This window comes from Callospermophilus lateralis, chromosome 17 (assembly GCF_048772815.1).
Source record: "Callospermophilus lateralis isolate mCalLat2 chromosome 17, mCalLat2.hap1, whole genome shotgun sequence".
Lineage (NCBI taxonomy): Eukaryota > Metazoa > Chordata > Mammalia > Rodentia > Sciuridae > Callospermophilus > Callospermophilus lateralis.
The window spans coordinates 63,124,408-63,146,416 of NC_135321.1; positions in this window are offsets into that span (position 1 = coordinate 63,124,408).

The following is a 22,009-nucleotide window of genomic DNA, read 5'->3' on the forward strand; positions in this document are numbered from 1 at the left end:
GGGCTCAAGCACACACAGTATCCTTCCAGGAAACCATGGGACTTCCCTGAGGTATGGGTAGGAAGAGGCTCGTCATACAGCAGACCAAAACCAGCTAAGGAGATTCAAAATGGTGGTATCATTGAAAGAGATTGAAGGATGGAGTGATCTCAAATATACTTTGACCAAATATAATTCTAGGTCACAGTGACATAATTGGGTCAGCCATGAATGTCAAAGACAGGGAAACCAATGTTTTTCTTTCCTTTTGGTATTTTTGGTGGTACAGGTTATTGAACTCTGGACCTCACACATGCTAGGCAAGTATTTGATCACTGTGCCACAACCCAAGCCCCCAAAGTTTTCTTTAAATGCCTTTTGGAAAGTGTTGGCCCTTTCTCTTCTGTCTCATGTAAGAGAGATGTTTGGAGCCTTCCGTCTTTTAAACCATCATAGAATTTTCTAGAATTGGCAATGGGGATGGCATTTTACTTAGATAGCTTATTTCTGATCCTGTGGAAGAGGCTAGATATCCAGGATGAACAAATATTCAGCATCACAAAGGGCTTCCTGCATAGGTGGACAAGGCTTGGTTTCTAGGGAAAGAAGTCATGGCCCCCTTTGAAACTTCAGCTAACAACACAGTCAAGATACATTCTGCCTGTTGTCATTACTCCCAAGATGGCAAGCCAGACAGGCATCCTACAGATCACTGATAACAATTTTAGAAAACAGGCGAGTGATGGACCACGTAAGTTGGAGCATCATTCAAGAACTGAGGTGAGCTGGGGCAAGCTGATCCATCACCCTGCAAGATCCCCACCTACACACATGGGTGATGGCCACTGCAGAAGCACACTGTACACAGACCCTGAAGTTCCTGACACACCACTAAGCATGCACAATTCAATGACTCAAATTCTTTTTTCCCAAAGCATACAGTAAATGAAAGTGAGGAAATACAGAGTGAGATTGGGGCTAACTAATAGTGTTAGTGCTTTTCCAAATGCTAGTTAGCATAAATTGGGACCAATAGCATTTGTCTTTTTCCAGAGCCTTACAGGCATAAGCTTGGACACATCACAGTGATGCAAGGGCAATATAAACCCCTAGACTAGCACACTTGGTCAGAGAAAGCCAGCTATCAGGTCCCCTCTTGCACTGCAGGAGTTCGATACATGTTCTTCAATAAATCCTACTGTTACACTCACTCTTCCTGGTCTGCAGAGTTCATTCTTTGAATTTGCAAGAAAGATCCCAGGAAAAGGAATTGATGGTGAGCCACTGGGTTCTGCATTGACATAGAAGTGTATAAACCACCTTTGAGAGGAGCACAAATTCTTAGCTGCAGAAAACTGCACTTCACACAGTCTTAACCTGCCAGCGGAAGCAGAAAAAACCCAGTTTCACCTGCTAACAGGGGTAGAAAATGAAGATTCTTCTTTCTGTGCCCAAATTGGGGCTTCTATGGAGGGTGACTGAAATGGAGCAACAAACTGTCTCCTTCATTTCTGGAGTTCTATACTCCTTATAGAAATAACTCTCTCTTTCAAAAATAATTAATGTCTGTCACCCATCTAAAATTCAGTAGAGCACCTGCTAGTCTAAAGCCACAAGTGTCAGACTTACTGGAGGAGGCTTGTTCAATATCTTTTGTCACTAAAGTAGAAACGTTGGTCAAGCTCAGCTTCAACCTCTCTCTGAGGAATACAACAGATCAATGGATCCATTAAGTGTTTGCTTTTTTTTTCACTTTAAGACTGACTGGACTCAATGGTGGGAAGGGGTCCCTTACCTGGTGTATCTTGGATCCTAACACAATGTCTTAGTCTGATCCAAGGTCTTTGAAAAACAGTAAGACACTAATCCCCAGACGGTGAGCCACATTGTCTATTGCTCCAGTTTTCTTCCCTTCTTTTCCTTTCTGTGTCTCTCTCACACATGCGCTGTAAACATCATGTAGATTCTGATTTCTTATACTCATTTAAATCCCAATTGTTTCAATAGAACACATGAATGAGGTTTTGAGGAATTTTCAATCCTTAGCGCACCTGTTAGGACCCAAATCCCATGCTGTCTCTGGTGAGCTTCACTCAGGAGCAAGGTCCCATTCTCTGGGTTTCCAAACCCTGCCTGTTCAGAGAAGAACCCTGCCAGTTCATCCCTCTCCTAGTCTAGACTTCAGATTAGGAACTTGGCCTCCACGAGGGGAGAGAGCCAAAAAACTTTTTTTTTCCCCACAGCATGGAGGGGATTCTGGTGCTCAGAACCCAGGAAGAAAAAGACACAGCATGACAATTCACAATTCAAAGTCTCTTAAACCATATTTGATTTAATGTTTGTGCTGATGCAACAGGATTGTAGTGGCCCTAAGAATGAGTATGATAAGAAATATATTAGGAAAGACTAGAATCTTCTTTAGGGCACTTAACCTAGAGGGACATGACTCTCTTTTAGCATAATAACTAGGTTCCTCAAGGACATGTAACTCTCTTTATACTGTCCCCACAATGCATGGCAAAACAGTACAGAAAAACAGAAGATCACTCCTTTGAAGAGGGAAATGACACAGGAAAGGATTTTTGAATAATGCATTGGTCAGCACAACTAATATGTTATGAAGGCCTCAGAATGTGGTCACTCATGTCTTGAGGATCATAGTACTTTGTGGTGCTAAGAGCAACTACTCCAACTAGCAGGATTCAAAGGGTGGTCATCCATGGCTTTCAGGTCCACATGGCACTGAGGGATACCTCAATATGCCAATGGAGGGATGCCAAAGGAGGTCTTCTTCCCCTTTGTCTTTTAGATGGGTTATACTCCACCTGGCACCCGACTCCTTGAAGAAGTATTTGGAAACATTGGTATTTCTTTGACACTCAGACCCTAAAGAAGTGTCTGGTATTTTTCTGAGCCCAAGCTTGGCCTGAATACCAGCTGGAGGATGTGGAAAAATAGCCTCCTGAGGCAAGTATAAACTGTAATCCAGTTTACACTTAAACATAAATTGTAAAAGGGAGAAAAAAGTTGCCACAGGTACCCTATACATAACAAGCTTTTTTTTTTCTTCCTGGAGACACAACCCAAAATTATGCAACCAATGTAAATTAGACTCTTCACTCTTGGCTACACTAAAAAAAATGCAATCCTAAGATTCTCAAGCTATATCAGCACCAATATTTTCAGCAAATAGAATAGAACTTTACTGGCTCTAAGTATGAGTATGATTGCAAATATATCAGGAAAGGCTAAAATGGAAAGCAGTTTCTCTTAGAGAAGGATCAAATACAGAAAAGCCGTTTTTCTAAACATTTATATCCTCCTTACTCAGGTTTTGCCAACAGAGCCCCAACATTCTGAGGAAATAGAAAATCAGGAGGAATGCACTTCAGCTCCTTCCTATACCTACAAGTCATAGGAAAGAGTCCCAAAAGACTCATTATACTACAGGTCACTTTTCTCTGCAAGGCTTGAGACAAATTAAGAGTGACTTAGAAAGATTCCAGGATGACCTTGATAAATATACAGAGATATTTCATGGCATTAACCAAACTTTGACCTACCTTGGAAAGACATAATGATGTTAATGAACCAAATTCTCTCTAGCACTGAACACTAGGATGCTTTATGGGTGGCTGAATCCTCTGGGGATGAATGATATATAGTGCAAGTCCCAGGAGGCCTTCTCCTTCTAACTGAAATGGACTCAGAAGAAACATAGCCAACAAAGCAATAGGCAGTTCTCTAGGAGGATCAAAAATGGGATACAGATGGGTCACATGGGGCAATGGAAGGGAAAGTACTTTCAGGATTGTGTGGTACAGGGCTTTAGGAAAACCCATACTAAATCTCCAAATTATTTCAAACAATCTGGAGAATGCAGAAACTTCCACAAACATTTTAGAAAAACTCAGGGAAGCATTAATTAAATACACCACAATGTCCCCTGTTTCCCCAGCATAACAACCTGAAAAACAAATTCATAACTCAATCATTAGGAAAAAATTACAAAATCAACTGCAAAAGGGAGACAACACTTTAGATAGTTTCTTAAAACATGCCACTTGGGTGTTTTACAATCATGACCAAGATGAAGAGGAGGGAGAAGATGAGGAGAGAGAGAGGAGAGAGAGAGAGAGAGAGAACAAAAGAAAGCAACTGCCCTTATGACAGCCCTACAGATGGCCAAATCCAGTAGACAAGGTCCCCAGAGTGGTATTGCTCCCACCATAGCTGGCTAGAATTGTGGCCAAGAGGGACATTACAAGAAAGACTGCCCATGAAACAAAGCAATGCCACCAACACCCTAACCTGTCACGGAAGTGGATCACAGGTGTTTCGAATACGCACACAGGCTAGGACCAGTGGACAAATCCCACACTTCAAACAGTCCAACAATAGGAATGATGGGTCCTGGGGAATCCTTCTTAGGTTCCAACTATTCAGACTGTTTTATTTCTGTACAGGAGCCTAGGATGACCTTGACTGTCGAGGAACGGAAAATTAATTTCTTTCTTGACACTGGTACCATTTTTTCTAATGCCTCTCAAACCTCTGATAAGTCCATCTAATTGACCTTGACTCTTTTACCCCTGCCTCAGGAAGACCTGAGCCTGGCAGACCAAAACCAAAGTGAGCTGAAGCAAGCCGATCTGCTATCCTTCTGCAACAAATCCTGCCCACAGTGGGGATGCCCACTGCACAACTTTTCCAAACCCCAATTACCATAAACTTGACCAATAGTATTGGTTCTCCTTCCAATTAATAAAGACAATAAATATTTTTTACTCAGGAAAAAAGTGAAGTTGAACCAATGGAATTCCCAAGTGCAAAACAATTTCTGACTACCTACATGCATTGTTTAGAATATTTATTTTTTAATTACAGATGGACACAATATCTTCATTTTATTTTCATGTGGTACTGAAGATCAAACCCAGTGCCTCATGCATGCTAGGTGAGTGCTCTACACACCTCTTAGCTGAAACTTCAACTCACAACCCTGCATTTCCATGAATTCTAAAGACAATGTGCAGTGTGAGAAAGGTTGTCTAGTGTTGCATTTCACATGGTGTAATACGGAAATGACACATTAAGATATCATAAAACAGTGCATAAATACTTTTCTCTCTTTACTGAATTCAAGAGGTTTAAAGATGTATGAAGTTTTGAAGCATTTTGGTGATGGCTTTCCATGATAGAGAGTTGCTGTCTCAGGGTGCCAGGAACATATGGGGCGTTCTGCTAATGCTACAATCTGAGAGCCACTGGTACTCCAACCACAGAACTGATAATACTAAGGGAGCTAGTTGTACTCTGCCTATTTGTGATTGCATCTAAATTAATCCAAAGAAGCCTAAGATGTTTGAGAACCTCTTCTCTCCTGATGCTAATTCTGAATTTCCTTCCTGCCCCATACATACCAGGATATGAAGGTTTTAATGCTTAGTGGGTGAGCAACATGCAGAAAGGGCACTAAGAGAACAACTTCCTCTGTAAGCAGCCCAAACATGTGTTCATGCAGGTTTACTCATGTGAGAGTTCTTCAGTTCTTCCAAATAATGTCCCCTCTGCACATCACCACATCAGCCTACATCTACCTGGAGAAGGCCACATTTTCTTGCAGCAGTGCACTTTGTGCTTACTTCTGAATCTAGGCCTCAGGGGCCTCTTCTGTATATTGACAATTCTTCCTTATTTACTTTCCCTTGTTCCTTGAAACAAAGCTCTATTACATCTTGTGGTTCTCATTTACACTTTCAGTGTTATTTGTACTTCACATATGATACCACACATACATATATACACATGTATGCATAGATTCATATGTCTACTTATACACATATATGTGTTCCAATTCAAATTACAAGGGTGAATATTGTTTACTGGCTGTATCATGAATGATATGCTCAATAGAATAGTGGCTTTCTGGGGTGGAATTTATTTCTGGTTACCATGGGCTTGCCATGGAATCAGGGAGACTGATTAAGGAATAACTGTAGGAATTAAGAAAATTGTTTGTGAGAAAATACTTATCAAAATAGTGCCCAGTCTGGGTTCAAATATCTTTGAGACTTAAAACAACACTTGTATTCCCAATTATCTAGATGCAAGACTCTGGATGAGAAACCTAATTACTCTAAGAAAGATAAGGGCATATTGTTCAATGTCTACTTAAGAAAAGGCCAAGGGGCTGGGGTTCTAGCTCAGTGCCAGGATGCTTGTCTAGGATGTGTGAGGCCCTGGGTTTGAGCCTTAAGAGTAAATCAAACAAACAAACAAATAAATAAATCATGTCCATCGGCATCTACAGGAAAGAAAAAAAAACTTAAAAAAAGGAAAATCCAAAATGACAACAGAAAGTTTTCTCAGACAAAAGACCCAAGAGCCCTACAAAAATTGAGATAAACAATAATGTGAAAGAACTCTTGTCAAATTGAGTAATAAACTCCACTCCATAAAAGATAACATTAAATTATCTGCCCTGCAATATGTAAGGAGTGTTATAGAGCAGGCATTTTGATCTTTAATTTACCTCATTACATTAGTCATCTTTCTGTGGCTTTGAAACCATATGTAAGGTAAACCAATTACAAGGAAGAAAAATTTATTTTGACTGAACATTTCAGAGATTTCTTTCTATGTATACTTGGTCAGCTTCATGGTTCTGGAGACTCCCTGGAGGCAGAACATCATGGCAGAGATCACATATTGGAGTAATGCTGCTCACCTCATGGCAGCTGGGAAGTAGACAGCATGAGGCCAGGATCCCAATATCCACCTCAAGGGCATGTCCACAACCATGCAACCTCCTTCCAGCAGGACCCACCGCCTACTGTTTCATCACCTCTCAATATTGCCAGAGGCTGATGAGGAAATATTTATAGACCTTTCATGGATATTTAAGATCCAAATCACAACACATATTTCATTCTATACTTCCTACATCAGGATGCATATGCCTAACACTGCATGCTGGTATTTGGAATTCACAGCTGTGACTTAAGCAAGGTCAAACTGGGTCTCACATGTGGACTGGTGTGAATCATACAGAGATATGGGATTCTGACTACATTCTGGCAGTGAATGAACACTTTGGTTGTTATCTCTTTGGGAGGGGTAAGCACATTTCATGAGAGGGTGGAAGAGAGAGCCAACTACAAGTGGTAGTAGTTCAGTTTATCAGTCGGTTCTCGGTTTCTCAGGCACATATCATAACTGTCTTTCCTGAACTTCTCTGAAAATTGGTTCAGCCAAACTTAATTTTCTGCTTGTCCACCCTGGGACATGCTGCATTCTATAAGGAAGATTATTCAATGTTACTGTAATAGTTAATTCCATGTACTGATTTGGCTAGGCACAAATACCCAGCAGTTTGGGCCAAACACCAGTTAAATGTTACTGTGAAAGTTTTTGTTTTGGGCGTGGGGTGGGAATTCATATATCCACTCAGTGGACTTTGATTAAAACAGATTACCTTCCACTGTCGGGGGTCTCATCTACTTCATACATATATGGCCCCAGGAAGCAGACATCAATTGCCATGTCCCTTAAATACATCTACTAACAGACACCTAAATATTTTTCCACTTCACAACTATTGCTACTACTTCAAGACAAACACACACACACACACACACACACACACACACACACACCTGAGGTGGGGTAGTTAATACAAACTCAATACACAAGTAACTCTCCATAGGTATCTCATCTTCATATACAAGCTCACACACTCAAAATTTGAAGAAATAACTCTGTCTTCCAAAATGCAGAAGCCTGCCATCTGCACACCACACAATGAATATATTCATCCGACTGCTCCACAAAATTAGTAACCGACCAGCCTTCACACACTCAACTACATGTGCATGGGTAATGAAAATAAAATTTATTCAAAATCCCTTGTACCAAAACATGATGTCCAGAATGTACAAATATCCCTCCTCCATTTCCCAACTATAATAATCACATTGCAAGTGCAGAGAAAACTACCCAAATGCCTTCCTTAACATAGCCCATATGCAAACACATGTGTATCCAAACTCCCCAGGGTGTGTTCGTGGGAAAACTATATATATACAAGACCACCACAAGAAAAATATTACAAAAACCAGAGCTGACTTTCCCTTGATCTCCCATATCCACACAGAACAAGAAGATGACCATCACCACTTCATCTGACCCACACTTCTGAACACATACCACATTCTCGTCAGGCAGTCGAAACAGAGCAAGATCCAAATTATGAATGCACATCAACACATTAGGGACCCCACCACCCCATCAAAGGAACAGTGAAAACAACCAGAGCCCTCTGAACTCCTACTAACCCTCCAGGACCAGCGCAGCGTCTCATGTTCTCACCCAAACAACCACCCCGTGATCTCATGCCCATCAAAACGGAAGGAAAACTTCCTGGCACCCAGAAATATCCACAGGGGCCCCCAACAGCCCAGCAACGCATACGTGAGACCATATCATCAACTTCACTGCCGCCATACATAAGCACCACAAATTAATAAGACAACATGACTCTCTTTATTGCACAGGACTTGTGGTCACCCGGTTCTCCCATCATCATTAGGGGCTCTGTCCAGAGGAGCCCCGCAACAGCCCACCTACGATGGCCCGTCAATCACGGGGTGACTACAGCAGACTCAACACACTTGGCTCAGTGTGTTCCCTTCTGCAAAGTTGCTAAGGCCTGGGAAATGAGCGTCCTTCAGCTAACAACCCGGATGCCAGGTGACAGTGTCCTCTACATTCACAGGTTTCAGGCGGAACAAGAAGATGACAGTCACCACTTTGTCAGACACCTACAGGAGCCTCAGACCTGCTGACCAGGACTGCGCTTCTCAGGCACCAAACAGGTGCCCTGGAGCCGGGTTTCACACAGGCTACAAGGGACATGGATGGAGGATGCTTCGACGTGGGCGCCGCACTGGCCATCTCACCCCTCACTGCCAGGCCTGCTGCAAGCGGCCTGCATCCCCTGGGCTGCCTGGCGAGGCGCAGGGGCCAGAGGAACGGGCAGGGACATAGTGGGAACGGAAGAGGTTCGCGGGTCCAGTACCTAGAGGCTTATGGGACTGAGTCTGGACGCCGCCATGGGAGCCCAGCTGGCCGTTGGGAACCCGCTGTCTGTGCTCGCGCCTGTGCCTTTCCCAGCAGGAGCCCCAATGGACGTTGGAGCCTTTGCATGGCAGCCTGTGTGCGCGCCCTTCCAACCAAGCATGTGCTCAGGCGCGAGGGATGCAGGAGGGACACCCGTGGCCCTGGAGGAGGAAGAAATGGGCAGGGAAGCCTGCAAGGTGTCTCCGGCAAGAAGGCTCCCCATAAAGAGCATCTGGGCTGGTCCTTCATTCAGTGGGAGCACCTGAAATGACAAAGTGATCTTCGCAGTTACAAACTGCTCATGCCTACAGTAGAGACCACCCTGCTGCAGTCCTTGAAAGCTAAGGAAGCTCTCTACCCTGTGCTCCTTCCCATGGCCAGTTTGCACAAATTGAATTTGACTAGTGTTATCATATGAGCACCTGTGGTATAGCAGTTTGAAGCAGTGCAAACTGATTGCATGGGTAAGGGCTGAAGCTCAGTGGCAAAGCACTGACCAAGAGGATACAAGACCCTGAATTCGACCTTGGTTTAGCAAATAAAATTTGCTTTGAAAAATCTGGTCTCCAGCATTCATTACAGTGTATAATTATTTTTTAAAAAATTTAAAAAACCTGTGGAATGAGAACAGAGTTTTTCTGCACTGCATATTTTATATCACTGCTTCAAAAGAAATAACAAGGGAAGAAAGAATGGAAGAAGCTTCTTTTTAGTGCCTGAATATCATGGTTTGCCACCCTCCTGGCATTTATTGAAAAGACTTATAATAAGGTGTTAATATTTCATGAACACCGAACTGTGTGTTTTGCAAGCCAGGGATGGGAGAAAAAAAAATCATCACCAACAAAAACAACAAGAAAAAAACACTTTATACATAAAACACAATCCATACCCCACAGTTTTTTAAGAGTACTGACTGTGTATACCGGTGATTTTGTGCCTCATGAGAGCCATGGTTCACTGGTCCTGCCCATCATTGGAAGCAAAGACAATTTGGTTGTTGAAAGAGAGGGTCACCTGTCACACCCCTCTCCTGTGGATTTTAGAAACTACTTCAAAATGACCTGGAGGCACACACCACTTGTGTCACCCCTGAATTGCCTGAAGGGAACTCAAAGTTCTTCTATACCTATTAGAGCTCTTCCTGGAATGTCTGCCCAGTCACCACCCCCCCCCCAGGCCAGCTGTCCTTGGCCCCTCCCCCCCCTACAGAATGTCTGGATCCAACATTCCACTGTGGTTTACATTTAAACTTTGGCCAGCTTGGCTCAGTTGGACCCTGAGCATCTGTTACAGACAGGTCACTCTCTGGGTCCTGTACTGACGTTTCCCACTGTGGAGACTGTGAGACACTGTGTCAGGTGTCCTGCCTGGCCTTCAGAAGGAGGTGAGCCTGGACAGTCAGGGGTCTGTTATCTGAGGGCAGTCACCCCAAAAACCCTTGGGAGTAAGAATGGAGCACTTACCCTGTGGTCAACTGATTGAACAGAAGTAAGGGAAGGAAAGAGCCTTTGACAATACACTTGAAATGGCCCAGGAAGCCCTGGGAAGACTGATACTGCTCATGGGGAGGAGGGCTCCTAAGACCCAGGTCCAGTCTAATCCGGGGAAGTACACTGGGTCAGCAGAAAGGAGAGAGGCCACGGGATTGATTCCTTGTAGAATGGACACAGGTCACTGCATGGTTTTTTCGGCAGTCACAGATGGGGTCCCAGTGAGGCCTTCCTGGAGTCAAGATGCTGAGCCCTGTGTCCATTCTTCAGACACATGGAAGCTGCCTGGGATATCATTCTGAGGGGACTGACTGGGAGTCTCAGATCATAAGTGGGCAGGGGTAAGAAGTGTTCTTAGTTAGAAAACTGCCCAATGGGGATCTCAATGACCACAGATGCAGTGCGATATAGTCTCTGTGGGTGAGGCTGCAGGGCACTCCAACTGCCATAGCCCAGGGTCCCTCACAGACTTCCTGCCCAGGAAAACTTCTCCTTCCATTCAGACAGCAGGTGTCATTGATTCCAGAAGGGCAGGGAACCCAGGAAACCTTAGCCAACATAGATTTGGGCCTCTGGGGGATCTTCTGAATTGTTATCACTTTCACACTCTGTGTGTGTAGCCTCAGCTCATTGTTTTCAAGACAACACAGAAGACTTTTGCTTATCTTCATGGTTTGGTTGGTACTCCATGATAAGGGAGCACATGTGGGGTGTTCTTCATTTTCCAGGATCACGTTTGAAGATGACTGGGTTCTTTTGAAGACAGGAAGGAGAATAGCACACAGTTAGGAAAGGGCTCTACTCATATTGTCATTGGAACTTAGGCAGCTGTCCCGATGGATACATGCAAGTGTTGAAGTGTGGTACACCTTCCATTCTTTGACCTCACTCAGCATAATGTCCTGGTGAACAGGAATGTGCTCCCAACAACTTGCTACAGGTAGCAGCTGGTGCAGGCCTGAGTCTCCGGGACACTTTCCTTCCCATTATTAGGAGTGCAAAGGAAAAGGACATCAGAATGGCTCTAATTCCCAGGCCCAATAGAAGAATGACCTGTGTCTGTGAAAACCTCTGGAAAACCCCAATCCTCACCATCCCATCAACTTCATAAACCTCAGTAACCTTTGCTGGTCAGCCCTGGAGAGGATCTCCGGGACTCAGTGTCTATCACATAGACCTCTTCCCTGGGAAAGGAGCTCCCTGCATTATGGCAGCAACCAGTGAGCACTAGGATCACAGATGGCCAGGATCTGTCCCCCATTCGTGTTTGGTGTGGGAAGTGCTGGGAGAAGCACCCACATGCTGGGCAGGATGTGCTCCTGGGTGAACTACAGAATTCCTCAGCCTCTAGCTAGGCAGAGATCTCAATCAGGTGTTTCTTGTTTGTGTGTGGATGCCTAGGAATAAAGTGGAGGGGTATATAAGGAGTATTAGCAAAAGGAAGGCTGAGGAGGTGATGGGGGAATAGGTTTAGAACCTGTCACCTTCACAAGTGACCCTAAAGTCCCTGCATCTGCCCTGGAGAAGGTCCCTTTCCTGTTGGTGAGAATGAGGAGGAGCATGGTGCCACTGAATAGAGTCAAGTTGATCCATTTCTAGGGAGTCACCTAGGAGGCCAATGGAGTGTCTGCAAAGGATGCACAAGGGGCCTCTCAGAATCAGAAAAAGCTGAGGTGTCACAGTCAACTGGGAATCCTGGTGTACTGAAAATGAGATTTCTCTGGGTAGAACTATGACTAAAGGAACGGAGCAAGAAATTCACTCAGGGACATTTGCAAACTGCACAATTTCCCTGCCCAAGGGCCCTGAGCTGTGAGCATTTGTTCGCAGATTTCCACTGAGTAAGAAACTGGGGGTCCTCAATCCTGCTGTCATTTTCCCTCCCCCATTCTCCGCTTTGCTTTGCCTCCACAGCATCTGCATCGCGGAGACCAGGCATGAACTTCAATCCTGGTGCCCACATGTCTGCATTCAGGGGCCTACCCTTTCTTCCAGCTGCCCCTGTGCCAACACACCAGCCATTCTGGGAGTTGCCCCTGGCACCAAGGGTGACTGCACCTATCTCCCAGGGTAACCCTCTAGTGCTGTCCACTTACCCTGGACAGTCATATGTGCCAGGGCTGTCCACCTCTGGAAAACATGGGCCACAACTGAGGCCAGTGGGGCCTCCTCATATTCACAACATTATCCACACTCAGACACCCCTCAACTGGAGGGCCCCAGGGGCCTTCTGTGGGGGTGTGGAGCATCCTGCTCCATTCCTCACAGCACCTTCTGCCCTGAGGACCACTGTACCTGCCTCAGACAGTGGAGGGATTCAAAACTATGGGATCCACTGGCACCTGGGCCTTCGCCCTCCAGCACCACGACCATTTGCCCAGATGGCCCCCATCATGTTCCCAATGAATGCACGCCAATGGCCAGGTACAGTGTACGGGAAGGGCACACTACCCACCTTCCCAGCTGCAGTGCCACTAGATGACTCCAGCAGACCTCCCAGCGTGTATGAGAACTTCCGGCGCTGGCAGCGCTTCAAGACCCTGGTCCGCAGGCACCTTCCTCAGACTCCTGATGTGGAAGCACTTTCCTGCTTCCTCATGTGAGTGTTCTCCTCAGGCTCCCCCTTGAGCTCTGTCAGGAGGAAAAGCATGGGTTGGAAAGAGGAGGCTGGGATGTAGGGGAACTGGACGAAAGGTCCTGAGGGTGAGGGGACAAGCTGAGACCAGGGAATGAAACGTGCCTTATGTCCGGTGCCTATCACAGCCCTGTGAGTGCAGGCAATCTTTGTCTCCAATGATCATCACCATCACATGGAGGACTCAAGGTCAGAGGAGGTTCCTGGGGGTAATGTGGGCCAGGAATCGAAGTTGGCTGTCTGACTCCATGCCTCCCCCAGTCATTTCACCTTCCACCATAGACCTGATTGTTCTCAGCACCAGGGACATCCCAACCACAAGTGGGTTTAGTGGTGCTGGCTCCAACACAGAAATCTATGGCTCCCCATACACATTGTCATGAACTCCTGATCAGGACCCTCTGGTGATGTCACACTCGAGGGGAAGCTGTCTTTGGATACTGCATGGGCATGTTCAACTTTGCCCCAGTTTGTAACTGCTCCCAGGCCATTCTGTGCCCTGTCTTCAGTCAGCCTGGGCCACCATGATGCTATGGAAAATTTGTGAAAAAACAAAAAGGCATTCCTTTCTCACAGTTCTTTAGTCAGGATTCCCAGGTAAAGGGTAACTGACCTAAAATCCCATGATTGCTCTCTCTTCTCCTTGCTTGAAAAGACAGCTGGCTCACCTGTGTCCTCACAGTGTCTCCTCCTTCTCCCAGAAGAACACTAATGCCCTCATGAGGCGCCACCCTCAGGATCTCATCTAACCTTCTAAGCACTAAATGCAGTGTCCAGATACCATTCCATTGGGGGTTAGGGCTTCAACAGGTGAATGTTGGGGGATAAAAACATTCATCACATAGTACACCTCAATGATATTTGAGGAATCCAATCACAATCATGCTGGTCAATGCAGCCCTTGGTGTTCAAGTTTTGTATAAGTACCCTGGAGTCCCAATGTCAATACTTTGAGTTGAACATCATGGGGCAAATAAAACAAAGGTAGGAGATTATGCTGTTGGTCTACTGATAAAGGAGGGTGACCTTGTGGACACTGATCCTGATGAATTCCAGCCCAGTGCTTCGGTCTCTGTCCCGACGAGAGCCCACCATGACCATGGAAGAGGGCCTGAGGAAGGGTTTGCAGGAATGGCAGCGCACCAGCAACTTTGATCGGATGGTCTTCTATGAGACTGCAGAAAAGTGAGCCAGTTTTCAAGGCCCAGAGCCTACTGATGGGGGATCATGGTTTGCACAGCAAGGTCTGGTACAGACTGTCACCTACCTATGTTTTGGCTCCGAGGCATCTAGCTCTCCAAATAGCGGCTCCTTCTAGCTTGAGGCCTGGGCATTCTCTGGGCAACAATCCCAGAAACTCCAGGCTCCATACTCTTGATTCCAACTCTGCCTTGAGGTTCAGGGTCAGGATGGGGAGGAGGTACCAGCCCAGCCAGAGGATCTGCTGCTGCTTTGCTGGCTCTGCAGAGGGGAAAAGTTGCACTAGATTCACTCGGGCCACCTGCCTGGGAACTGGTACCTCTTTCTAGAGTGAGGTCCATTATAACTCATCAAAGTGGCCACTACTTCAACCTGATGTTCCAGAAGAGGGTGGTGGTGGGGAGTGCATTGTCAGGGCCAGCCACCACCTCAGGTGCCCCCAGGACATGTCTCTGGTCCTTACTGCCTTTGCTCTATGTAATCCCAGCCTTTCTAACAAGGGAAGGGAAGAACCCACCCTCCTTGGAAGAAACCCAATGTTCTCAGCTTAGCTTTCACTTCCACATGACCCTGCCTGTAATTTGGTCTCCCAGGTGATCCTTTCAGGGCCCAAGGTCCCAGCCTCGGTACCCCTGAATTGGGTCAGGACCTCTGGTGTTCCCTGATATAAATCACATCCCTGACCAGTTTCTACAACTAAACTGATGATGTGGTTCCTCCTGGCAGAAACAGGAGTGAGCCAGAACAAGGATCAGCTAGGGGCCCTGCCTGGGTCCCTCAGATCTGATTCCCTTAAGGTGCTAGTTGATGTAGTGTTTCCCGAGAACTGTAGTTCTTCCTCTGTAGCAGCTCCCTCCTGTCACTGGCCGGACCTACTCCAGGACGCAACTCCACATTCCTGCCACTAGCTCCTGACTGGTAGCTTAGAATACTCCATCGCCTAGAATCCCACACCAGCACCTGCCTGGTATGGCTAACCTGATTCTCAGCTCAGCCTGTGCCTGCCTTACCCAAATCCCATCAAGGTTCATGGAGTTTGAGGCTGCAGAGGAGATGGAGGATCCAAGGATGCAGTTGTCAGGGGTCTTCCAGTGCCGACCTCCTCCTGCAACTCCGAGGCTGGAAATCCGAAGGCCTCCAGTCCCTGAGGCTGTCCAACAGCCAGGTAGGGTACCCACATTCACACAGTATTCCATGATAGTGTCCAAACAGTGAAAAAGGCCAAGGCAAGTTGTTGTCCCAAATAAGAACTTTTCCTTCAGTATTGGAGATTCACTCTTACAAGAAAAAAAGCCCCTAACACCTGAGGTCCCTGCCACCCAGCTATGAACTGTGTATTGACTGGGCCAAGTACAGATCTCCTTTCTCTCCTTGTCTATCCAAAGAAACAACACAAGATCTGCCTGGGACTTGGGTCCCGGTAGGGTAGAGTGCATGCAATACCAGTCACTACAAATGTCCTCCCACTTGACTCTCCTAGATGTTGCATCTGGTGCACTATTATATCCCTCGGTTCCTGGGTCAGGTTGTCCTCATGCATGGCATACCAGGTTAGGTCCCCTGAACCCCTAAACCCTGCCTACTACCAAGTGTTTGGGATGAACATGGAATCCTCATTCACACACCACTCTGGTCCTCCCTGTCCTAGTGTGCACCTCCAGAAAGACCAACACTAAGGTATGGTCTGCCCGCTCATTAGCGGCCAAAACCAAGGCACCAGAGACCAAGGTGCCTGAGACAAAGGCACGCAAGTCCAAGGCACGCAAGAACAAGGTGGCCAAGACCAAAGGGCCTGAGAAAAAGGCGCCCGACGAGATCCCACCTGAAGCCATCCAAGAGTACATGGACATCATGGATGAGCTATTCGGGCCTACGAACTTTGCCACGTGGGAGCCCTCCTACTTGTCTACAGAAGAGCTTGCGGCAAACTTGGGAGAGGAAGGACTAGAGCAACAGGATGATTTATACCCAGATCCAAGTCTCATGAGCTATGTTGATGAGAACTTTGTCAACAAGGTGAGCTGGGCTTACAATCTTGGTGTATACAAGGTTTTGGCACTCATGGAATTGAGTTTCCTGGCTTAGAATCTCAGATTTATATTGTGCGTGTGTCTGTGTGTTAGAGAGAGAGAGAGAGAGAGAGAGAGGGAGGGAGAAAAAGAGAAAGAGACAGAGAGAGAGAGAGAGAGAGAATGTGCATGCACACGTGTGCACTCATACATGGGTGTAGCTGGTACTTGGGATATAACAACCCCATGGTGCAAATGAGCATGGGATTATTATTGCTTCCTCTTTCTCCTAGAAGTCCTCCTGACTTGGGGCCATTTCCTCCCAAGGTCACTCACACTCTCTTCCTTCTCATCCCAGGCAGAGAATATAATTCATCCTCGCTTCCTGCAAGAAATGCTTTCCTCCAAACCATATATAAATATCTTGGCCCTAACAAAAGAACTGGAGCAGCAGGAAGGACTCACTACTGACCAGGTAGAAAGCAGAAGGAAGGTCTCCCAGTAGACCAGGGGTAGGTGATACAGAAGAGAGGCATGGACACCTGATAAAGAAATGCAGGGACACCAGGAATAACAGTGGTTGGGAAGAAACAAGAGGTAGACAAGAAGAAAAGGGCACCAGGTAGAACAAGGAGATAGAGACAAGAGGTTTACCAGGGTTTCAGAACAGACACCAAGGCACAGAGCAATATATGGCAGACTAGGAGACAAAGGGACACAAGTATACAGGAAAGGGAGTTACCACAGGTGGAGAGGGGAGCAAGGGATAGCAGGTAGATGAGGAAGGCACAGGACCTTACTCATGTGGCCCACAGGATGTTATCATTATCCTGTCTGTGATGGCTCCCTGAGTGAGTCTGTTCCAGGATACAGGATGTAGGATGGGAAAAAAAAGGAAGGAGACATGAGAGCCATGAAAGGGTTCAGGATATCAAGCAGAAAGGAAGCCCAGGAGTGTGGCCAGCAAACACTCAGTGTGTTTTTATGAGACCAAGATGAGTAACAGATCCACTTCCCACTAAAATATGATTGTCCTGATCCCTGTGGCCCATTTCATGCATGAAGAAGAGTTGGCCAGTGCCCATATCCTCCTTCAGCTTGTGAAGAAGCACCTTTGCAGGTGCCTCAAGGTCATAATATGTCCCAACAGGACACAAGAACTTCCGAGGCAGCTGCAAAACATGGTGCAGAGAAGCGGAAACATCACACTGATCAAGGGGCCAGCATGGAGGACTGGTCCACAGAGGTGGCTTCCCAGGTCATGAAGAGCCAGAGTTGCTGGGTTCAAAGGACACTGCTATCCTCCAAGGCTGTCACGGGTCTTCTTCATTGGGGACCATTCACTCCAACCATCCTCCCCCAAACCGCAGATCCTCCTCCTCAAACCTGGGGAACAAAAGTGTAGTGGGTCCCAGAAAAGCCACTTCTTCTGGGCGGCCACATAAGACAGCCAATAGCTGCAGTGTGGACGAGGACCTCCAAAGCCTGGATTTCCTCCTTATCTCCCAGCACCGCCTGCTGCCCTGGGAACTGTCCCAGAGCCAGGCCCCTCCAATAGAAACCCTGTGCTCAGGAGATCAAGCAATCCAGGCCCCACCTCCCCAGAGAGGACTCCTCAGTTCCCACCCTCCTCCAGGTGCCATGACCATGAAGAGTGCTCTCACTGGACGCACATGCTTCATGAAAAACACACCCTGCACTGGGCCTCCCCTCCAGGTCACTGGAGGGCAAGATGTGGATCTGGAGCTGGCTAAAACCTCACAGCCTCTGAAGAGGAAGTGCACATCATCAGGCAACCTAAAGGAGAAGAGGCCCTGAGGACAGTCCTGTTGACCAGTGGCCTCTGGGGTGTCTGCCCCTCAGGCAAGATCTCACCTTGCTTCATTCTGTTTTGGAAGGTCCAAAGGTTCTTCATCACATAGGACAGTTCCTGTGGGTTCTCAGAAAAATGAAGGGAGTGGGAGGGTATAGTAAATGTAGAAAGAGGGTAGGGGGAGGTACTGAGAGGGGAGGGTCACAATGTTCAATCCTGGGTGGGAAGCTGTACCTGTTTGACTGTAACTGGGAATAAAGGCACTTTGGTAGGAAAAAAATCTCCAGCTTCTGCCTTCTGCCATGTTTTCTGTGCACCTAAATGCAGTGAGAATTGAGAGGTGATAACTGGGGTTGCTAGGACCCAGGGTGCACAAGTGTCCATCTATTGGGTCTTGTTTCCAGATTTAGATGAGTCCTCCCCCTAATCCTGAGAGAAAACAGACAAGATTCCAAAACCCAACTCATCACCCCGTGGGAAATGCCTCTCTTGGTTTAGGGGATCTTCTCTGTGTATCCCTCCATGATCTTTGGCTGTTAAACATCTCCCTTACCAATCATCTGAGGGCCTGCTATGAAGAGAAATAACAATGAGGCAAAGCACATCTCCCTTGGTATTCACAGTTCTGAGGTCTGAGGAGGAACTGGTGGCTCTCAGATCTTAGTGTTACTAGTTCTGAGATTGAATGTCAGGGACCCTCAGCTCCTAGTGATCGAAACTGCCATGTTGCCTTCATGGGATCAGTAGCCAGCCACTTCCATCAGTTCCCTGGAGATCATCTGACAACTGCACCTAGCAGTGCCTGCAGTTCTCCACTGCTTTTGATTTAAAAGGTGAACTCAGGCATGCACAGTGTCCTTCCAAGATACCCATAGTATGTCTGCTTAGGCATGGTTAGGGCAGGGGCTCCTTGCACTCCACACTAAGGACCATTGAAGGGTCCCAAAGGGTTGAGTCCTGTTGAGCACTGCAGATTGGAGTCATCTGGGGAGGACCTGCTATGGAAGCAAAACACTCTGAGTGACTGTGAGGCATTTGTGGCAGCCAAGGCCACCACAGACAGGGGCAAAATTTTTTATCAATTTATTGAGAACATTGGGCCCTTCTGTCTCATTTAGATGGAGAGCTGCTTTTGAGCCTTCAAGCCCCTGTGCAATTAAATAAATTCTAGAAATAAGCCTGGGAACAATTTTTTCCTAGACAGCTTCTTTCTCCACTCTAGAATGATGATGAACAATATTATTCAACTGATCCCCAGTATGGCTGTGGTCTTCCTGTGTAGGCTTCCTGATGAGAAGACAAGGCCGACCTTTATACCTCTCCCCCCTACAGTTCTGACCGCAACTCACTAGGCACCCAGCAGGCTGCAAGTCCTGACTTCATCCCAAGACAGACCCACCCCCCACTCATGCAGTGCTCTGACCCTCCCATATGTAGTATTGGCCCCACCCTGACCCCAGCCTGACCAATACTGAGTGTGACTGGCCCAAATGTAATGTAATCAAGTTCTCCTACAAATCAATGAGGAAAAAAGAAGGCTACACATCACATGGTTTGCCAATCAACAAAATGTGGAAGTTTACCAAAGAGAATACTTAAATAGCAAGGAGCCCAAATTTTAGTGCCATTTGTGAGATGAAGAAATGGGGTGACTTCAGACATGCACAAAAGTGATTGGAAGTGAAGTCGTTTGTTTTCTGTCATGTGCAATCAAACTCCATGGTTCTTCATAGGGCCCAGGTTCCATGCCATCAGTATCAGGGTCACAAATTTTTATCAAGTACCTATTGACAACTTTGAGCCCCCCTGTCTCAGTTGGATAGAGACCTGCTTTTGAGCCTTCAGGCCCCTCTGACATTAATCAGGTTTCTAGAAGTAAGCCTGGAAATAGTGTTTCTGAAGACTACTGAGTGATGCTGGAGAGTGGGGATGGATGGAAAAGTGTGGCATGGAGAAAGGAGACTGGGATGTAGGGAAACTAGAGGGAACATCCTGAGGGTGAAGGGATAAGCTGAGAGACCTACGTTCCCAACCCAGTTCATCACACCAGGGGAGGAAATGGGCCTTATCTCTGGTGCCCATCACAATCCTGTGAGTGCAGCAATCTTGGTGCTCAATGAGCATCACCATCACTCAGGGGATGTAAGGTCACAGGAGGTTCCTGGAAGTAATGTGAGCCAGGATTTAGAATTGGTTCTCTGACTCCATATGATTGTCCCTCTCTCAGTATTTTCACCTTCTTGCATTGATCTGATTGTTCATGGCAGACAACATCACAGCTAGTGTCAGAGATACGGGGGGAGGCACCAGTATAGATCTCTCTGGACACCCAACCACATTGTTCCGAGGAATTTCTGTTTAGGATATTGAGGTGGTGCAGAATACATGAGTGAGTACTCATTCCATTTGAATCCTCCGTGGACATGTACATCATTGTCTCAGGCTTTAACTCTGCTCCCAGGGCACTCTGTACTCTGTCTCACTCAAATAAGGCTGCCATATGTACTGCTAGAGAATGGGAAGTTGAAACCACAGGCATTCATCTCTCACACTTCTGAATTTGGGAAACCCCAGAAAGATGGTGTGAGATTTAATGTCCAGTGAGTTTTCCCCTCCAGGCTTGAGAAAATGGCTACCTTGCCTGTGACCTCCTAGGGCTAAGAGAGCTTTAGCATCCCTTCCTTTTTCTAGAAGGGCACTAGTACTATCATAGGAAATCTACCCTGATGACATCATTAAAATCTTAAGAGCCACTGAAGCCACCATCTCATGGAGGTTAGGGCATTCACTCATGCATTCTGCATGGCCAAAACTTTCAGGTCACAATACACAAAAACATCAAGAACTCAAGAGAAATCAGATTCCAGGATAGTACTTGATGTTCTCTCTAGTATATAGAGCATGTCCTGGATGCAGGGAGCCCACATGGGGTGGTCAAAGTGACTGAACAGAAGAGGCAAAGGCAAGGCCTGTGTTGGGTCAGGTCAACTTGCAGGGAAGTGTGGGTTGTGGATTGTGACTGATCCTGATGAACCCAGGCCAGTGCTTTGGCCCCTATCTGGACTGGAGCCTACCATGAATCTTGAGGAGGGATTGTGGAGGGCTCTTCAGGAATGTCAATGCATACCTTTGATCAGATGATCTATGAAAGGGCAGAAAAGTGTGTCAGATATCTGGGGCTAGGCCTAAGTGCTAGGGAACATGGGTTGAACAGCTGGCTCTGTTGGAGCTTCTCACCCAGCCAGGAAGGGCATCTGCTACCACAGAGAAAACCACTGATCGCTTACATCTCCAAGCATTACTTCCCTCTACCTGGAGCTCTAGACACTCTCTAACAGTTCCAGAAGCTCTGGCCTCAATGTTCTTAGTTCCACCACTGCCTGGATGTTCAGGGTTAGGGTGTAGGGCAGTAACCAGGCAAGCTCAGGGGGTGTCCACCATCAGTGAGGTCTGTTCACAGGGTACAAGTTTCACTACCTTGGGGTTGGCCAACCACCTGGAAAATAAACCATCTTCTAGCATATGGATCACCCCTGCTCATGAACAATGCCACAATAACACCCTCATGTTTCAGAAAGATTTAGAGTTCAAAAAACATGATCAGGGAATGCCAGTGTCTCAGATGCCCCAAGCACACACCTCTGGCATCATAATTCATGTAATTCTCACTATTCAAACAAATGAAATACAGCCCTCATTGGAAGGTGGGTTGGGGTGGGAACCCAGGTGTTCCACTACTTTCAGCACAGCTTGGATTTTC